Raw genomic sequence first — 14468 nt, forward strand, 5'->3', positions numbered from 1 at the left:
TCACAACAAAAGCCACCTCAAGGCGCTTTATATTGTACAGTAGATACAGAGAAAAACCCAACAATCATATGACCCCCTATGACCAAGCACTTTGGCGACAGTGGGAAGGAAAAACTCCCTTTTAACAGGAAGAAACCTCCAGCCGAACCAGGCTCAGGGAGAGGCGGCCATCTGAAGGAAAACAGGATAAAGACATGCTGTGGAAGAGAGACAGAGATTAATAACAGATATGATTCAACACAGAGAGGTCTGTTACTTTTTTTCTTAAATTGTCTGTGTTTGTCAAAAGGTGCTAATTTTTCACATGTGATAGAGTAACTGAATTGGGCATGTACAGGATGAATCAGAACGAAATTAACATCTTATAGTTTCTATCCTATCCAGCTCTTTCTAAGAAGTCAGTTTAATAGGCATAAGGTTTAAATTGATCTCTCTTATCCTCGAACTAAAATTCTTATGTGTTTACATAGTTCAGACCCACTTAGACTGTAGTTCAACAGGGTGAATACAATGTTTAAATGCCACAGTGAGCGCTTCTTCCAGAAAAAAATACTGTGTCGCAGTCACGCTGCTAGAGTCCGTCTCCATCATGGCCGCTCAGTGGACACAGTTTCACTGAAACTCCTGTAAAAATGTAGACACTGGATCGCGCATGCGCATTGCCGGTGGCTTAGTGGGTCGCAATCTCGCGCAACTTGCTTGGGCGACAGTCGGGGTTATAGCAACGGAAAGCCCATCAGCAGAAGCAGCGGGACGGCGGAGAGAGAGACGGCGGTAGCTTCAGTGAGTAACAAGAACTTTATTAAAAACGGCCCTCCGCACGGCCCAGTCCGTGCTGTCTAAACCACTTTATCACGGGAAAAAGACTCCAATCGTCCCGTAGGTGACAGCCAGTCGTTGGCTGGTAAGGTGCGTATGTATTATCGAAAAGGCCTCCAGAGGGGGGTAACGTTAGCCTGTAAAAGTCGCGTTTTCAGTTACGCTCGGGTGTGTTAAAGTTAGCGGATACAAGTGTAGGGAAATAAAATAAGCTGGAAAAACTGCTTATTTAAAACAACAGTAGCCAAACACCCACGGAACCCCACCACAACCTGCGGGGGGCGAGTAGTTAGCCGGGAGCTAGCTGATCGGTCTGAGCAGCGCTGAAACGACTGTAACGTCAACTGTCAAAACACCGAGCCGTGAACGAAGTTCAGCCCTTAACTGTCCAACAAACCATGGTTTATAAACTATTGCATTACCAAACTTTTCATAGCCTGCTTAGATCAAACTATAAAATGCAAAATTACCTCTGCTGATAAAGAAATACAGTTTTTATCAGATTGAGCCCCTTATCTGATTAAAAACCTTTTGACAAAGAGCTCTTTATAACCGCTCCAATATGATATTATTTCAAACTAAGCAGAAGTGTCCTGTAAGTCTGAAGTTTTTTCAGTCAATTTTAACTAGTACATCTTCTTTTAATTAGTAAATTGTATTCTCTGTTATTTATTTATTTACTCTTGTTTATTTCCCGACAGTACGTCAGACTTTACCAAAAAAAAGAAAAATACTATCACTTTATAGGTCAATCTATCAGCATGATTTATTAGTAGCTTCATAATTAACCCTATAAATGTATAATAGAAAAATATTTGCTAATTTAAGCTTTAAATTAAATGTATGAGTTCTATTAATAAAAAAAAAAAAAAAGAGAGGACAGCTGTGTCAGCCAACGATTTTTTACAATAAATCTGAAAATGTATCAGGACAAACCAAGCAAGTTTTTACTGGCACACATCATGTCTTTAGTTGGAGCTGTGTAAAGTACCAAATATAACATATGCATAAATAGTATTTTTGAACCAGCAAGGTGATTCCCTTGCTTAAAACTTGACATATCTCACCATGGTGTGCACAGTGTGCTTTTTAAAAGGAAAATCAGAGTACAGTTGATTAGTGGAAGATAAAGTAGAAGTGATAGGCCTATAAAATTATCTACAGCAGATGAACAGCATTTTTAAGAAACAGGAAAAAATACAGTAAAGACCTAACACAGGACCTGAGAGAAAATGCTGAGATATCCCAACTTACACAAGAACAGGACCGAAAATTAGTGTCAGTAGGTCGCATGTAGTGATGAGTCCAAATTAGGAATTTGTGTTTCAAATCATCATCAATATTTACAAAAGAGAATGAGGAGAGAGGTACAACAAGGAGTGTCTACAGCCATCTGTACAACATGGTGGAGGCTCTGTCACGTTTGGGCTGCATTTCAGTCAGTAGTGTTGGAGATCTTGTCACATGTATGAAAGGTATTATAGAACCAATTTTTTTTAAGACTCAAAAATTGCCTTTTTAAAAATCTGTAAATTATAGTTGTTGTTTTTTATTTTATTTGTTGTTGATTATTAGGGCTTGTTGCTGGATGAAAAAGGGTCATTGATTAGTATACTAACATGTTCAATCTGTTATCTTTTTTGACAGTAATTTCTGAATTTCCCATGTTATTTTTACTCTGAAAAACAAGTGTCTTTTATAATTATTGATGTGGTTTGTTTGTCATCGTGATCATGAGCAGCTATCATGTTCAATAATGAAGACTGTTCAGTTGCAGAGCTTTGATTAAAATTATCTTCTAAAATTATTATTTATTATTATATTACAGTGTTTCAGTGCTGCTGGGTCAAATTCATTGGTCCGGTTACACTTTTTATGAACATATTTCTTTTGTCTATATTGTAGAGAGTCTCTAAAACTAACATTACACAAAGCAAAACACAATCAGGAGCTGAATAATGTTACATCACTTTATTTATCATTCAGTCTGTACTCACATTTTGATGGTTTTTCATTTAATCTGAAGGTTATCAAAGTGTGTTCCTATCAACATAAAATGCTAATAACATTTAAAAGAAGACCCAAATTTATATTTGACTTCAACAAGTGAAATAATTCCAGAAACAGTTGGCTGTTATGTGTGGATGGTGTTTGAAATTAGAATTATAATAGAAGGGAGTTGTCAGATTATTATTTTTTTTTTGGTTTGACTTGGACATTTCTCTGGAAATTTCTGGATATTTGTTTTATGTTGCCTTCATTTCCACACCTTATATCCTGAATATATAGTACCTGTGTATTAGGGATGTGTGACAACGGCTCAAGGTTATGTCACCATAGTTTAAAAAAACTTGTGATATTGATATTTCTGGTGGTATAAAATAAATCGAAACAATGTGTTATTAATGCTTGTAGCTTGCAAGTAGCAGCATTTATACGTGTTAGTAAATGAAGATAATTTTCTTTCCTTCTTTTCCAATGAACTACTGTCATTGATGACACATTACCTAATCTGAAGTGTGAATCTACTGAAACAAGGTGCCAACAACAGCAGCATTTTGCTGTATTAGCAGTGACACAGCATAAGTTTAATGTAAGAACAAAAGTAGCGTAGTTAGTATCTTCCCTGGAATTAAGGATGGATTAGGTAGAAATATATTATAAATTTGCTTGGCTTAAAAAGAAAAGAATCACTGATTGAAAAGAATCAATCAGTGGATCAAAGTCCACACGCAAACCTGATTGAAATGCTGTGGTTGGATCTAAGAGAACTGCGTATAGATGAATGCCTACAAACCTCAATGTACCAAAGCAATGTTGTAAAGAAGACTTGGCCAGAATACCTCTACAGCAATGTAAGAGACTGATAAAGTCAGACAGAAAACAGCTACTTCAAGTGCTTAAAGTAGTCCTACAGACTATTGAATCACTGAGTGTATTTAGTTTTTCACAGGACTGCACAGACTCCTGAGAAAACTTTCTTTTTCACATCACTGCACGTTGTCATCACCTACCAGTCTGATCCAGAAAAAAGGTTCTAAAAACCTACTAAGTTGAAAATCCATGACAATCCGTGTCCTTATATGACCTGAAACTTGTGGCCAGCTTGGGTGTTATTTTTGCTGTGCTGATAAGAAATAAATACAGTTGTGAGTTGTTGTAGTACCGTGTCACTCTTGAATAATTTGCCTGAACAGTCGCATTGACCTGAAAGTTGTTTGAATAACTGTCAGCTTTGCATCATGGGTGGTTGAAAAAGTCATAGAGCAGACTTCATTATTTAACTGCTTGGAGTTCACAGAGTAGTTGAACTGTAGTATTTTATGTGAGGACTCTGTGTTCAGACACTGAAATACTGGAATATTTGGCAGTATTTCCTGCAGTCAGGAAGTGATTGTTCAGCACAACATCCTGTATTGTGTTTATTTTGGAGGACATCAGCTCACAGGAAATGCTGTGGTATTGTTGGATTTTTCCTTATCTCACCTGTCAGTGTGATGCGTCCCTGCTGGGTTGGTTTTTATGTTTGTCTGACGCACCTACAGGCGGTCTGAACTGCGATGGGCACAGCATGTTGAACCTGGGCTAACAGGATTAACTGGGCAGAGATTAGAGGCCCGGCCTCAGGTTTTCTGTGGCATGTCCCTCTGTAACCCTGGCGAGGGGTAAACCTCCATGACCTATTTTTATGGTTTGCAGTTTATGTATTTTCTTGTTTTGCATTCAGTTTGGTTTCAGTCAGTTTCTATTAAGAGTTTACTCTACTTTATGTTTAGTTTTTATTGTTTAAGATGTTCTTATTGAAATTTCACTGATTATTTGTTTGAGACCTCAGAAATTTCCACATATTTACGTCAGTACTGAGTCTGCCATGTTTGGGGTGCAAAATGTAGCTTCACTTACAGCATTTTAATAAAGTAGCCACACCACAGTGTTTCACATATGTTTATGAAATTATGTAAACACCTCAAATATCCGAAGATGTAAAAAAACGGATCTAGGAGCTGTGCCCTAAACTCAGCAAGAAGTCAGCCAGTTTGAATTTCTCAGTGTTTTAGTAGAAATCAGCACACAGATTTAATCACATCACGTATTTCATATTTGGTCAGCTTGAACTAAAGACCTTAATGTTGCTATATTTTGTTGGTTTTGAATTTTCTTTAAAGGGTTAAATCATTGTGACTTGGTCAATTTCAGTGTTTCAACATAATTCTAAAACTTACTTATGTAAACCTGTCCCCAGACAGTTAAATTAGCACTTTTGAGTAGATGATTACCTTATGTGAAGTATAAACTGTAACCGGGCTGATACTGAACATGATTCCGGTTTCTGTCTCTAGGTCTTTGTATAAGTGGTCAAGCACAACCCAGTTCTCAGCAGTACGCTCCAACACACACCCAGCACAGGTGAGTAAATGTGTGTTCCCATATGTTTTATTACAAAGCATGCAAACTTAAATAAACGTAATAAAACATGAAGATAAAGATGTAATAGGTTATTCAAAATTACCAAATGGTGATTTAAAAAAAAAGGTAAATAAACCGGGGTGGTGGTCCCCATCTTTAAGAAGGGGGACCGGAGGGTGTGTTCCAACTACAGGGGGATCACACTCCTCAGCCTCCCTGGGAAAGTCTATGCCAGGGTGCTGGAAAGGAGAGTTCGTCCGCTAGTCGAACCTCGGATACAGGAGGAACAATGCGGTTTTCGTCCTGGTCACGGAACACTGGACCAGCTCTTTATCCTCTCCAGGATACTTGAGGGTGCATGGGAGTTTGCCCAACCAGTCTACATGTGTTTTGTGGACTTGGAGAAGGCATTCGACCGTGTCCCTCGGGGTGTCCTGTGGGAGGTGTTGCGGGAGTATGGGGTGTCTGGCCCATTGCTACGGGCCATTCGATCCCTATACAACCGTTGCAAGAGCTTGGTTCGCATTGCCGGCAATAAGTCGGACTCGTTCCTGGTGGGTGATGGGCTCCGCCAGGGCTGCCCTTTGTCTCCGGTTCTGTTCATAATTTTTATGGACAGGATTTCTAGGCGCAGCCAAGTGGCGGAGGGCTTTCGCTTCGGTGGCCTCAGAATCTCATCTCTGATTTTTGCAGATGATGTGGTTCTGTTGGCTTCATCGGGTGAGGGCCTCCAGCTCGCACTGGAACGGTTCGCAGCCGAGTGTGAAGCAGCGGGAATGAGGATCAGCACCTCCAAATCTGAGGCCATGGTTCTCAGCCGGAAAAGGGTGGAGTGCCCACTCCGGGTCGGGGATGAGTTCCTGCCCCAAGTGGAGGAGTTCAAGTATCTCGGGGTCTTGTTCGCGAGTGATGGGAGAAGGGAGCCGGAGATCGACAGACGGATTGGGGCTGCGGCTGCAGTAATGCGGACGCTGCACCGGTCCGTCGTGGTGAAGAGGGAGCTGAGTGTAAAAGCGAAGCTCTCAATTTACCGGTCGATCTACGTCCCTACCCTCACATATGGCCACGAGCTGTGGGTAGTGACCGAAAGAACGAGATCGCGGATACAAGCGGCGGAAATGAGCTTCCTCCGAAGGGTGGCTGGCCTCTCCCTTAGAGATAGGGTGAGAAGTTCGGCCATCCGGGAGGGGCTCAGAGTAGAGCAGCTGCTGCTCCACATCGAAAGGAGCCAGCTGAGGTGGTTCGGGCATCTGACAAGGATGCCCCCTGGGCGCCTCCTGGGTGAGGTGTTCCAGGCATGTCCCACCGGGAGGAGGCCCCGGGGCAGACCCAGGACACGCTGGAGAGATTATATCTCTCGGCTGGCCTGGGAACGCCTTGGTGTTCCCCCGGATGAGCTGGAGGAGGTGGCTGGGGAGAGGGAGGTCTGGGCCTCTTTGCTTAGGCTGGTGCCCCCGCGACCCGGCTCCGGATAAAGCGGATGAAGATGGATGGATGGATGGATGGATGGTAAATAAAATAAAAAAGATCATGAATTCTCTGTCATTTAATACGCTCCTTTTTGCCACGCTCCTGGATACACATATTCTTCATTATGTGGAGTCGCTTACTTTTACTTTATATAGATATAAACACATTTTCATAGATTAATCAGACTTATGTGTCAGTGAAAAAAGATTGTCTGGAGCCTTCAGATGTTACACTGATGTTAATATCTTTACATGTGCTTGCGTGTTTGTGGGTGCCTAGCAGGAGGATGGCGGTGAATGTCTACTCCACCTCTATGACCATAGAGAACCTGAGTCGCCATGACATGTTGGCGTGGGTGAACGACTCTCTGCAGCTCACCTACACAAAGATTGAGCAGCTGTGTACAGGTAAACACACACTTCTCGAGAAAAAGCTTCAAATTAAAATAAATGTTTTTCTTGACTTTGTGCTCCTGTTCTGTTTTTTCAGGCGCAGCTTACTGCCAGTTCATGGACATGCTGTTTCCAGGCTGCATATTACTGAAGAAAGTCAAGTTCAACGCAAAACTGGAACATGAATACATCCACAATTTCAAGGTCTTACAGGCTGCGTTCAAGAGAATGACCGTTGACAAGGTGGGAACAGGGAAACCAACTGCTGTTTGTTCTTATTATCCGAGGTGTCATATCTGTACTTTTATATTAGTTATAAGTAGTTTATATTAGTGGCTCATCCCTTGCTGCTCTAGCCTACATGCCAAATAACCTTGCACAAACTTGGACTAACCCTAAGCTCTTAGAGGCATCCATCAGAGTACGAATGTTTAAGTAGAAAAACCATAGCTAAAACAGCTTGAGTGACGTTGTATATAAGAACCACTCTGTTTACTATTTAAGTCAGTACAGTTAAAGTACTGTGGCACAGTCTAAATTGTTTTTAACTGTACTGTAGATAAAGTTGTCTTTAAAGTTGTCATTCTATTATTACGAATGTGATTTTTTTTTTTTTTAAGGATCATTTACCTTGACAGAAGGAAGCAAGGTGATAACATGCAGATCATCTTAAAGATGGCTGCTGTTACCCCAAAATGACAGTTATTGGAGTATCTAATCCCAAGATTCCCCTTTATGACATTTCAAGAATGTTTTTCTCCTGCTATTTAAAAACATTTCAGATCATCCCGGTGGAGAAATTGGTGAAGGGGAAGTTCCAGGACAATTTTGAGTTCCTTCAGTGGTTTAAGAAGTTTTTTGATGCCAACTATGACGGGAAAGAATACGACCCTCTGCTCACACGGCAGGGCCAGGAAGGAACGCCGCCTCCACCTAATCCAGGTACAACACGACATAGTCAGCTGTGCGTGAACCTAAACCCTTCATTTTACTTCTCTCACATCTTCATGCTACCACATCCCCACCTCTAACCCAGGTAAACCTATTCATCATAAACCTAAAAGACCCACTCGCTCAGGTAACATCCCCTCCATGCAGCATGTGTGTGTGCAGTGTGTTACTCAGTTTATGGAGTGCTCGATCCTGGCTGGTTGTGGGCAGCACTAGGGGCTCTAATTATCTGTCTGCCAGCGCCTTCCTATTAACTCATTCACTGCCATTGACGTCTATAGACGTCAATTGAAAGCATACGTTTGAAAATGGCTGGCAGTGAATGAGTTAAGTTCGACTCTCATATTACAATTTTAGTATTTCTTCTGCATGTACAGCATTAATAATATGAAAAACTTTAAGGAAATATTTAAGACTGTAGGTCAAGCTTCTTGAATGCAGTATTTTTCCAATCTTTGAAAAATGCTGCTTTCGTAAAGTTATTGTCCTGTGAATAGGCTCTGTTTCCTATTCTTAGCTGACAGCAGTGGTACCCAGTGCGGTCTTCTGCTGCTGCTGTAGACTCGAGGTTCTATGACTAGGCATTCTCTCCACTGTGACATCGGACATCAACACTGCCTTTTCATCCAGAGAAGTGCCACTGACTCGGTATTTGCCCTTTTTTAAGGCCAGTTCCTGTAAACTCTAGAGATTGTTGTGCGGGAAAATTCCAGTAGATCAGTTTCTGAAATGTGTAGTTCTAAAATGGTATAACAGCCCATTGGCCACCAACAAACATGTCACGTTCAAAGTCACTTAGATCATCTTTCTTCATCACTTTGGATCTCAATTTAAACTTCAGTAGATGAAGTCTACATGCCTAAATGCACTGAGTTGCTTCCATATGATTGGCTCATTATTTTTTAGCATTAATGAGCAGTTGAACTGGTATACCTAATGAAGTGGCAGGTGAGTGTATGGACTTGAATTCTGATTCAAAGCTGTTAAACATCAGAGCTGCGCAGCCCGTGTTCTCTGAGGTTTGGTATTTTGTAGTGAGTCACAGCATTAAAAACAGAGGCGTACTAACTGACAGTAATATACCTCAAAGTGGAACATCATGTGGCCTTTAAAGTATCCTGAATACAAATGGGAGGATTATGTCCCAGCCCTGCCCACAAAGAACCAATTACCAGGTGAAACAGGAAACACATTAGCTAGTCATGCTGTTTCACTGATGCATGCACAATATAGTTTCATGGCAGTTTGTGGTGTCCACACGCTAAAATAAAAATGTGTACTGTTTCCTTTTCTTTGGTTTACTCAGTCAATGTTGTGAATTAGCATGGTATGTGTTCAGTGCTCTCATGAGATTTACTGAACAAACACCACTCTGGATTGAGCCATTAAGAGATGTGATGTTTTGTAAAAATAGAACTTTCTGGGGAATTAAAAGGATCTTATCGTATTTTTTAGCAAATAAGATATTATCAAAATAGCTCTTGATTAGTAAACTTACATCAAGAAGGATTTTGCTGTAAATACTCAGACATACTTAGGGGCTGACCAACTAAATAGATGTATAGATATGTAAACATGTGCTTCTTTCATATAGGCCCCATGAGAACATCTCCCACAGCACCAAAGAGTGTCCCCACCCCGCAGAGGCAGATAGCATCAGCCCGCAGGAACCCTCCTGTGACACGTAATGGAGGAGACGCTGAGCTCATAGAGCTCAACCAGCAGGTACCGCTGCCCTGATAACTTTTCAAGAAAACCCTGTAACAGAGGTCCTGTGCAGCTCTCACATCAAAACTGCATAATTACTCAAACCCTTCAGCATTAATGAAGTTGGTAGTGGTTTGGAAGCTTCCCAGATTTCTTTTTTCAGTGTGAGTACTGGTGCTGGATTCTGATTACTACTCCTTAAGAACCAGCCCACATTTCTGCTGATCTGCTCTGTGACACAGAGTCACTAACAGACCCAGGAGTACTTTTGGATGGAAATCTCTTAAGTCACTCTGCAGTGTCCCTCTCATAGCTACACATGTCAATAGTTTCATCTTTGGACATAGAAATTTTGTGCTGCCACCTTTTTGGCAGTGGAACCAGTCTTGGAGCTGGTTCCTTGTTTCTGTACCAGGACTGTGTCGGTGGGAAAAATGCAAGAGTGGTACAACAATTTAACTTTGGAATGTTTTTCTGACTCACACAAGTCAGGCTGAAAACACTGAAAAGGTTCTGATGTGACCAGCTCAACAAATCTTCACATCCTGTTAGTTGACTGTGGACATTAGTACACAAAATTTATATGTAGCTTTTTTCCTTAAAACGCTGCAGCTTTGTGAGCATGTTATGATATAATTTCTTCTCTTTTGTGTCTTCTATTTCTTTGTTTTTATTGTTGAACAACATTGTTGTTTCAGCTGCCTCCCTCATAGTTTTTTTCCCACGGTTGTTTCTGGTCATAGTTGCTCGATCTGAAGGTGACCGTAGACGGGCTGGAGAAGGAGAGGGACTTCTACTTTGGGAAGCTGAGAGACATTGAACTAATCTGCCAGGAGAAAGAAAACAACCCAGTTTTGAGCAAAATCATGGACGTCCTGTATGCTACAGAGGTAAATACAGGCCAAAATGTGTACTTACATTCAGCAATTACAGCACAGACCAGGAATTTGGGGGGGTGGACTGGTCTCAGGCTTTCATAAAATTTCTTGAGATATTACAAGAAATCAGACGATATGTTTGTTGGTTGTTAGAACATTTATTTCCCACAGTATTCAGATTAATTCCTTATCCCCTGACTTTACCGAAGGCATCACATATTTATGTCATCTGCAGGCTGGTGAACATTTGAATAGTCAAATGTTCACCAGCCTGCATTCAGAGTTACATGCTCCACACTGCTTGCAGTCATGCACATGTTTTCAGGTAATGAGCCAGTTATAATTCCTTGAATTCCTGATTATGGAATTTTAAACATTTTAGGCTGATCTGAGCCATGAGCAAAGTCCAGTTTGTTTACCTTTGATCACTGTGACACGGTTCATTTGGATTCAGGCATGTGGTACGATGCTAACAGTGGCTGAGCATAGACCTTTGACACATCTGAAACTATAGCTGCTTCTATGACATAATAATAGTAAGACACAAGAGAGGACAGCTTGTCACTGCTTCCAAAAATGACTCTAATTAAACCACAAGATGCATAAAATCACAGACCTTCTGTGTTCTCTGTGAGTGCTTTTCAAGCACTCCCCAAAGCTAGCAAGTGTGAGGCAGGAGGGGTGAGGTGCTGGGACAAACTCAAGAGTACTCTGGTACTCTTTGTTAGGTGCATTATGAGTGGAGACCAGCGAGGGAGTGGAGGTGGGTGATGGTTGTACTTTCCATGGTACAAGACCCATGTCAGAAAGATTCAAAAATGAATTATACATTTATTTAAAGTGTGTTTGTAATATTACGAGGAAAATCCCATATTCCAGCTGGTACTGAGAACCTGCCGTACGTATCTCGTGATTATTATTTGATATGGCTGCATTTTACTACTTTCTGTAATCCATCACAGCATTTTGCAGCCTTTACCTAAATCTGGTTAGATTACCACAAAATTAGAAATCAGCCTGTCAGTAAAGCAATAAAGCACCTCAGTGAGGTACAGAGACATCTGAGTGAACAGCTATGTGCTTTAACGTATTGGTGCAAGGAGGAAATCTTTAAAAAATACTGAGATTATGAACAAATGTAGCAAAAAACTTATGAAAGATGACCTGCAGCTGGTAAAGCCTGAAACACTGATCTTATCTTTTCCAGGAGGGATTTGCACCACCAGAAGATGATGAAATTGATGAAGGAGCACGAGGAGAACACGAGGAGTACTGAAATCTTCCTCTCCTCTTTATCACCGTCACCACTCCTCCACCTCCCTTCCTTTAATCTGACCTTAATTGCCATTTTTGCCCCTTTTTGTTTTCCCTCTAATTAGTTTACATTTTACAAATTCCCCTTACTTCGCCTGTCTTGTCCATGGCTGTCCATCTCACAACATGTTTGTTGTACAGCCTCACTTCCTTTCCAAACTCTTACTAGTAAAGGACGCTTAACCCGAACCGGTCTGGACTCGGACCCAGCAGCCTGGCTTGGCTTACTCGACTTGTTCTAACCTGATGGGACAACTGTACTGCGGGGCTTCTCATCCTGCTGGTGTGTCGCAGGTTTATAGTTAACAGCAGTGAGATGACAAACAGCTCTGGAGTGCTATGAATCTGTCTGATGAGTCAGGTCACTTTCTCCCATCATGCACTCTGATTGACCATACACAGACACATATTGATCAGGGTTCTCTGCAAAGTTTATACATGAAACCACACAATGTTTTCCACATAATGTGATCAGCTTTAGAAGATTTTGACTGGAAGTGGCTCAAAGTGAGATTATAAAAAGGCGTTAAGCCTATCCAGAGAGCAGCATGCACGCTGCACACGATGACACATGTGAACGTTTAGCCCACAGACATATCACAGACTCTGAAATGCTCACATGTATGTCGTAAAAAAGCAATCATTCTGAGGTGAAGCATCACAGATATGTTTTTATTCATTAAGTCGTCCCAGCACAAAGGGTTTGCTCATGAAACTGTCCAGACAGCTTGTTTAGGAGCCATTAGATGTATTTATGTTTTTATTTATTTATATTTTTTAATCTGCTCTAAACAGTTTCTGAAAAAACACAAGATGGGGTTTGTAGAAACTGAAGGTCTTGCACTAAATGTAGCAAAAAAAGCTGACTGAAATGATCCAAAATGCCAACATGCAGTGACTGGCTACAGCCAGAACGACACAGAAAGATGCAATTTTATATTTTGTAGATTTGTTGAAAAAGACTTGTTTTTTTTTTTTGTTTCCTTTGCATTGAATTCTTCAGTGGCCAAGTCAGAGGCATAAGTTTAAACTTATTTAAATGTCAGGCTTTGAATTCTATCAATGAACAAATGTAAAAAAGAAGACTATAGAGGACACTACTAAATACTAATGTTTGACCGTTTTAATTGAGTTAAACATTTTAGCTGCTATCACTACTCTTCTGTTGTTGTATTTAATTGAATTTTCATAAGTCGCATAGCGTTAACACACCACAATGGCTGCCATAGAACTAAAGGTTTGTTTTTTGTGATTGACAGCCAGGCTGAGTGTGATTGCCATTAGTTGGATCAGTCTGAGAGAAGAGAACATCAGACCCTCTCTCACCTTGCCATGGCAGCTGTGTGATAAACTTGCATCATTTGGATTTACTGCTGGAATGAAATAAAGCTATGAGTTTCAAGAAAAGTAACAGACCTCATCACTGTGTGCTGTCTGCTTCCGTGTTTTTACAGAGATATAGACTTTATTTAATCCCACACTGGAGAAATTTCCTTGTTACAGCAGCACAAGGGACAGGAAGAAAGGTAAATTAGAGACATAATAGAAAAAAAACAAAAATAGAAAAAAATAAATAAGAGAAATAGTAAACAAAATAGCCACAATACTGTACTGTGCACACATGGTTACTACATACAGTAAAATACACCAAGATTTTACTTTTTTATATGTGCATAAAGCGCAGTGGGAATGATAACAATATACATGCATTTTTAAACAGTATTTCTCCTGTCTGGGTATGGTACAGCCTGACTGCTGTCGTGATGAAGGACCTGTGCAGGATCAGTCCTACACCGTGGCTGTTAAGTATACTACTCAGAGACCCCACAGTCTCATGTAGTTCCTGTTTTCTATTCATTAGGAGCAGCGTTTTCTATTTACATCATTTTTGCTTATGCAAATCAGCAGCATACTGATCACATCACACACACAACAGTCAGGCCCAGCACACGTTTGCTAAATGTTGCCTCCATGCACCTCCGTAGAAGTCAAGCAGTCAGTTGCATTGATATCTCTTTGGACCTCATATTGAAAGTTACAGTGAAAAGTTCAACAGTTTGAATCAACTCCAGATCTTTTATCGGCTTAATCTGAGATGAAATAATGAGGGAACGGCCTGCTCAAATATTTACAGGCTCACATACTGGACATAGTTCAACAACAATGCATAGGTCTGCCACTATGTTGCCAAGAAAGCTTTCACACATGGAAAAATATTTATGAATCAGTAGTGAGATGTTTTCCGACCTACAAAAGAGCAAGACACACTGAGACGTCCACTCAGTTTCAGGATTATGCTTCCACTCACAGTGAGTGGAGGTGGTCTGCTGAGGGATTTGGGAGGTTTGTGCCAAACACTAAGCGACGCTGCAGGATGTACTTGACCGTCTGTTCCACAGAGATGGCAGCCAGACAGAAAACTGCAGCATGCTGATGGTTTAATTGGACCTGGCAGTTATCAGTGATGATAGCATAGAGGATGAGATAATGAACTTTTCACAGGCAAATGGAAATGAGCTGAATGTTTTTA

This window comes from Rhamphochromis longiceps, linkage group LG15 (genome assembly GCF_057381845.1).
Source record: "Rhamphochromis longiceps isolate RC_006_pf linkage group LG15, R_longiceps_female_GT1.1, whole genome shotgun sequence".
Classification (NCBI taxonomy): Eukaryota; Metazoa; Chordata; class Actinopteri; order Cichliformes; family Cichlidae; genus Rhamphochromis; species Rhamphochromis longiceps.